The sequence below is a fragment of the Phoenix dactylifera genome, unplaced genomic scaffold (assembly GCF_009389715.1).
Source record: "Phoenix dactylifera cultivar Barhee BC4 unplaced genomic scaffold, palm_55x_up_171113_PBpolish2nd_filt_p 002715F, whole genome shotgun sequence".
Lineage (NCBI taxonomy): Eukaryota > Viridiplantae > Streptophyta > Magnoliopsida > Arecales > Arecaceae > Phoenix > Phoenix dactylifera.
The window spans coordinates 1-6381 of record NW_024069854.1 but is presented as its reverse complement, the minus strand read 5'-3'; the positions used below and the strand labels follow the sequence as shown (position 1 = coordinate 6381).

The window sequence follows — 6381 nt, the reverse complement described above, 5'->3', positions numbered from 1 at the left end:
TATATGCACTAATGCAAGCTATATATGTAGTAGTTCAAACACAAAATAACAGTAAAAATTGGCTTAATGTACACTAGTTTTGGCAGTATGTGCACACAACTACTAACATAATATGCACTAATTTTGGTATCATGCTATTAACCCAGCTTAATTAATTTGATCTATCACTCCCATCTGTGAGATAAAAAGAATAGTTGCTAATGAGCTCAAATGAGTGGAGCTTTGGAGAACAACTGGCTTTATAAATTAAAGGGGTAATGGGGCTTGACCTAGAATTAACTATAAAATGTTCGAGAAATGAGCAAAGAATAACATCAAACCATTTCTTTCTATATCATGTTAAAGGGAAACGTCTTCAAAGAAGTTGGCAGAACTAATATCACAAGTACAAATATAGATGATTATAAGAGAACCAAAAGAACTTGTGGTTGCACAGTATCAAGTTAGTCATCATCTTTGTATGGGTACTCCTCTGGAACTTGCTTTACAAGTTTTACTTGCAGCTCATATGCATCATCACCATGTAAGCATATCCCGAACCCAGGTGACTTCAGTCTTCATTGACACCTAAATCAACAGCAGCAGATCACTCTAAACAACAAACAAAATAGAGTGCATACAGAACCATATAACGTTATACAATTCATGATACATTCATGTAATGATAATAATCTTGGGCAAGCAGTAATTGTAACCATGTGAAGTATTTTATGTCTTAAGTAAAATTTTGCAAGTCTCAGCAGCTGAACTAAAATTTGGAGAGCAAATGTCTAATCTCCACTTCACAATTTGACATACTGTAGTCATCCAAGGGGAAATTACCAAGACCTTCCCTCTTCAATTCTTGGAAAGATACAGAGAATACAGGATAAAGAAAGGGATGACCTCTTCTAGAAAGGTATAACACATCTACTGTCTGTAGGGATATATAAGAAAGCAAACCGATTATGCTCTTGACATTAAACATAATGATGACAAAAATTTGAGTTTGTATTTCAAACTGCTACCTATTGGCAAACCCATATAATCTTCATCAATCTTAGAAATTATCCTGGCATACTCATCGTATGAAATAATGCTAGCTAAAGAGAGATGATATGTTATTGCCTATTCATCAAATGAGGAACACTTTTCCCTTCAGAGAATATAGTTGCTAAAATTGTATTTGAACTGCATTATCAAGATACCAATTAATATGCAAAATAAGTTACTTTATCTAGATAGATTTTACACTCCATCTAGAGGAACCTGCTTTAGGGCTGTTAACGAGCCGAGCCGAGCCGAGCCCGAGCTCGGCTTTGGCTTGGCTCGTTTCACAAAATTTCGGGCTCGGGCTCGGGCTCGGTACCGAGCTCTATATTGGGCTCGAGCTCAGGATTGCTTAGCATAGCAAAGGCTCGGGCTTGAGCTCGTAAAGCTCGTTTGCCCGAGCCCGAACCCATGCGCGAGCCCGAGCCCGAGCCTGCCCCATCCCCATCCCCATCCCCGAGCTTAGTTCGTCGTCGGAGAGAAGAACGAAGGAAGGAAAGAAAGAAAGAAAAGAAGAAGAAGAGAAGAAAGAAGGAAAGAAAGAAAGAAAAAAGAAAAGAGGACTCACCGGTTCGTCGTCGCGTGCGGGCGGCGGCCAGCTTCGGCCGCGAGCACCGCCGGCAAGGGCGTCGGCCACAGGCACGGCCGTAGGTGCAGGCTCGACCGCGGGCGCCACTGGCCGTGGCCCGACCCTCCCATGCGCAGGGACTCCCTCCCTAATTCGCCGATGGAGGAGGACTTCTCCTCCCCTCCTCTGCCGCGTTAGAACGGGAAGGATGAGTCGGGAAAGAGAGGAAAGAAAGGGGGAGAAAGGGAGAAGAAAGAAGGGGCCTCGCTGGAAGGTTCTGAGAAACCGAGAAAAAAGGAGAAGAAAAGAAAAAGAAAGAGCAGGAGGGAATGGGTTAACGGGTTGGGTTCGAATTAACGGGTTAAGTCCGAACCCGAACCAATCCAATCTGATTAAAAGAAATTAAATGGATTTGGGTTAGCTCGGGTTGGGTCTGATTTAAATCCAACTGGGTTCAATCAGATTGGGATTTAAATTGATTAAGCCAAATAAAATTTAATTGGGTTGAGTCCAAGTTTAATTGGGACCAATTAAATTGTTAATTGGACTGAGCCTCATTTGGGCTCGTGAGCTACTTGGGCTCAGCTCGAGCTCGGGCTCAGATTTAAACGGGCCTCATTTTGGGCTCGGGCTCGTTGTTTGACTAACGAGCTGAGCTCAAGCCGGACTTTTACCGAGCGGCCCAACCCGAGCCCGAGCAGCTCGGCCCGTTAATAGCTCTACCTGCTTACTGTCTGAATAATGAATTTCTTATTGACTTTCAGTAGTTAACTTCAACAGAATAGCACTACCGATAGATAGTAGATACCAATCTTAAGATGGGGTGAAAGCACCAGCATCTGGTATAGTGGAAACAGGCTTCTAAAGCACTCAGCACCCTTTGTACCATAAAAAGAAAAAAAAACTTATGACAACAAAAACATGATGTGTGTTAAACAAGAAAAGTAAGATAGAAGCTGAGATGCTGTGACAAGCTGGAATAAAAAAGGGAAGCTAATTAAAAGTAAGAAACCAACCATCTCCAATGCACCTCTTAGAACCCCACTCAAGATGTTACAGTAGTGAAGACCTTGGCATGTATCAGGAAGTTCCACAAAGTCTACCAAGGGATTATCCTCCAAAACGAGGCTGCAAGTTGTCCCCTCAGCATTCCAGTTGGTCACAGTAGCAGTCACCCCTAAGAACATTTTGAAACCAACCTGTTTCAGGAGCACTATTAGGCCTGTAACAAATAACGTATTCACAAAATGTTGCGGGAGACTAGTATTGAACTAAGACTGCATGTCTGTGAAAGAAACATATTTCAAGACAAGCCAAAAAGAAAATGTAAGATAGGCTAATAAGGCTTCAACGAAAATTCATTGTATAGCTCCATCTGAACCATCTATATTCATAGTCAACTTATTCTTACATACAAGCCAATCAAAGCCATATGCTATTCACCTCATTAATGAGTCTGAGCATATTATTGGTAGGAAGGATGATGCAACTATTTTTAACCTCAGCACAATCAAGAATTATCAATTATTTTTGTTTTCTATACCATAATAGCTAACTGAAAATTGTTGGCTCATTCATCAGAATGCAAACCTCAGCCCTTCAGGAGGCAAAATCAAACAAGATATAGTCCACAACAACAATGAACCAAATGCACAAAGATGAAGCAACGTTCAAATAAATCAGAACCAAAATAACCTGAAGACAACTCACGTGACACCAAAAAACCAAATGCTTCATCAGGGGGGGTAATAGCCCTAACAAATCTTATCACCACAAGAATGACGCTGAACAACCAGTGGATTACCTAACAAGAACTTGACCTGCTAAGTAATCATTTAGAAAGAAAGAATAGGATCCAAATATGAAGGTATCGCCAACTAAGTATTATCACACACTAGTCACTCTAGCATTTGGCCTGGCTTCCACCATTATAATTCCTAAAAGAAAAGTAGTTTATTTGTCAAGTGAAGCAAAAAGAAAAGAAAAGGTTAACTTGTACTCAACAGTGTAAATGGGAAAGTGAAGCAAAAAGAAAAGCATAGGCTTTATTTGTCAAGTAGAAATGTCCATGCTCTAGCAACTTTAGGAGATAATATGTGTGAGGGCCCGGTCCAATGACCGGCCCGAACTTGCCTTGGGCCTGTGGGCCGGCCTGAAGACTCCGATCCCAAAGCCACATTGTGCCCTGTGGCACAAAGCAGCAGAGAAGAAGACTCCGATAGAAGTCTTCTTCCTCCTCCGAATCCGGCGAAAATCGAGGACTCCTAGGGCAATCTGAGTATATCTAAGACTCGAAGACTTCGCCTATTTAACCTCCCTCCTCCTTGGATTTCCTCCACCGAAAATTGTCAAGAATAGTTGCCGATTCCAAGCTTCTTCTCCGAGCCTTCTTCCTCGTTTCCTGGCCAAAAAGAGCCGTGAAAAGCCTCGCCAGACCGAGGTATGAGTTCTTCATTTCCTCTTTCTTTCTTAGTGCTTTGGCTTTCATTCCCTTGGATTAGAGCCGACAAATTGCCAGAATCCTTCCGGCACGGGGAGCTCTGTTTCAGCTCACTTCTTCCGACCACCACCGTCACCGCATCCCTCGTCGAGGGCCTTAGCCCTTCCCTACATCGGCCCCTGGCCAAAGCCGGACCTCCCAATCGCCGACGAGCAGATTGGGATCCGAGATCACCGAGCCCTTGCCCCCTATTCGGCACTGTTTTGGGGTTGATTGTTGCCGGCCGCCGTTGCCACCCTGCCCAACATTGCCCTCCACCGCCTCCGACTATCACCTACTGGACCTCGACCGCGGCAGCCACCTTGAGCCACCCACTTGCTTCCAAGAAAGAAGAAAGAAAGAAGAAAAAAGAAAGAAGAGAAGAGAGAGAGAGCCATCTCTCTCTCCACCTTCTCTCTCCTATCCATTTTTATCTCTATTTTCTCTCCTTTCTCCACTTTCTCTCTCTACTTTCTCTCTAGAAGATCTAAGAAACCCAGTATCGGATCCTGTCGACCTATCTGTGAACCCGAGTTGACCCCTGTAAAGGGCCCTAATCTGCCCTGGTGCCCGAGTTGCCTACTAGATCGATCAGCCTGGCCTGTTAAGTGTCCTTGAAACTTTCATTAATGGACCATATTGATTAACCTTAGCCTGATCGAGTCCATGCCTTATGATTTATTGATCGAATCGATCAGGTCTGACCAACTAGAACCGCCGAAGACTGTCACCCGACCAACCATCTCCTTTCTTTATTATTTTAATTCGAATAGAAATTAATCTCGCTTTTAATGTATTTAATAAGATTAACTAAATTGCCTAATGAAGTTTGATGGTCTAAGATGAAAGAGGTAAGTCTTATACTCCTTACTAATTTTCAAATTTTTACTTATTTTTTGGTATTGTGAAAATATAAAAATAGTATTAAATATTGATGATATCATGTTTTCTTAAAATTAAGAATCAAACATACGATATTATGAAACTAATGATTTATTGCGAATTAATGGATCTATGATTGTTTTACTGTTAAGCACTATTTTGAACTACAAGAGATTTGAGAAGAAGTTACCTAAGGCCCAAATAATGATTCTAGTGAAGCTGTGGGTGCAATTATCACAGATGATGAGGATATGTCTCGGAGAATATAAGTGTCAAACTATAAAAACAATCATGGATGGTGAAGATTGAAGAAGTTATGGAGTATGCAAATCTTACAAGCAGAATAAGCATCACCAAAGTTCTGGTGACAAGACCATCAATGCATCAGTGTGAAAAACTATCATAAAGCCAACCAAAAGCCTTGAGCTGATCGCAACTGTCACTGTGTGAGCATAAATTATAGATACAAGAGTGGTCAAATCAGCAGCGAGTAATTAGTGGGAACCAATGAGATTAGCATACTTAAATGAACCAAATGTATGATGGAGATCATGAAATCTTCTACAAAATAGGATAGGAAGCTTCCAGATCAGGAACCAGCGAAGAATTATTAGTTTGATTTTATGCAAGAGATAGAGTGAAGAGAAGCGAAATCTACACTAACATGATGGGAGCAATAATTCAAGCAACTCACTTATAAAAACGAAATACTTCTACATAAATGAGAGATGCAAACTAAACCAAAAAATGGTTCATGTAACCAAATTCTATAATGTATGTCTACAGATGAGCAAAAACCAGCTTATAGAGAGAGAGATACAGAGAGAGACAGAGAGAGATCATGCTCAAATCAAATGGAAATGTCGACTGAGTGTGTTCAATTGCAAATTCAAATAACCGTATATGTGCAAATCTTCAAACACATATCAAGATAGTTAATCTGAAAAACACCTTTGCAATTATATCAGCTGTTTCCTTGAAGTCAACACATCTGGATACATTGGACTTGGCTAGAAATTCATCAATCAATCGAACTCCAATATTATAACCCCTGTAAAATATGCAATAAGATATGAGAACAAAGTAACAGTTTGCCATGGGAGACCAACTCAAATGGCATGCAGTCAAACATGCAGTACAGCTACAAACATTAAGAGAGTCAGATCAGTGGAATTGCATTTCAGTATTCAATCAGATACATAGTCATACACAGAGGAGCATTGATAATACACATACGCAGTCATATGGAGTTATGGAATATTGCAACTAGAATAACTGAAGCGCAATTTGTTTTCATCCAAATAGAGTAAGAAAAAGCCAAGGATGTTTAAGTTGTCTCGGCCCTGCTAAGTTGATACGAACTTATGGTAACAGAAAAGAATAAATGTATCCTCCAGATAAAGGAAGAAGTTCCATTTTTACA

At 40.9% G+C, this 6381-nt stretch overlaps 1 pseudogene; it reads right to left on the bottom strand.

Moving 5' to 3' along the window:
• Positions 1-300: 300 nt before the first annotated feature.
• On the bottom strand, positions 301-6071 carry LOC120109763 (annotated as a pseudogene).
• Positions 6072-6381: the final 310 nt, after the last annotated feature.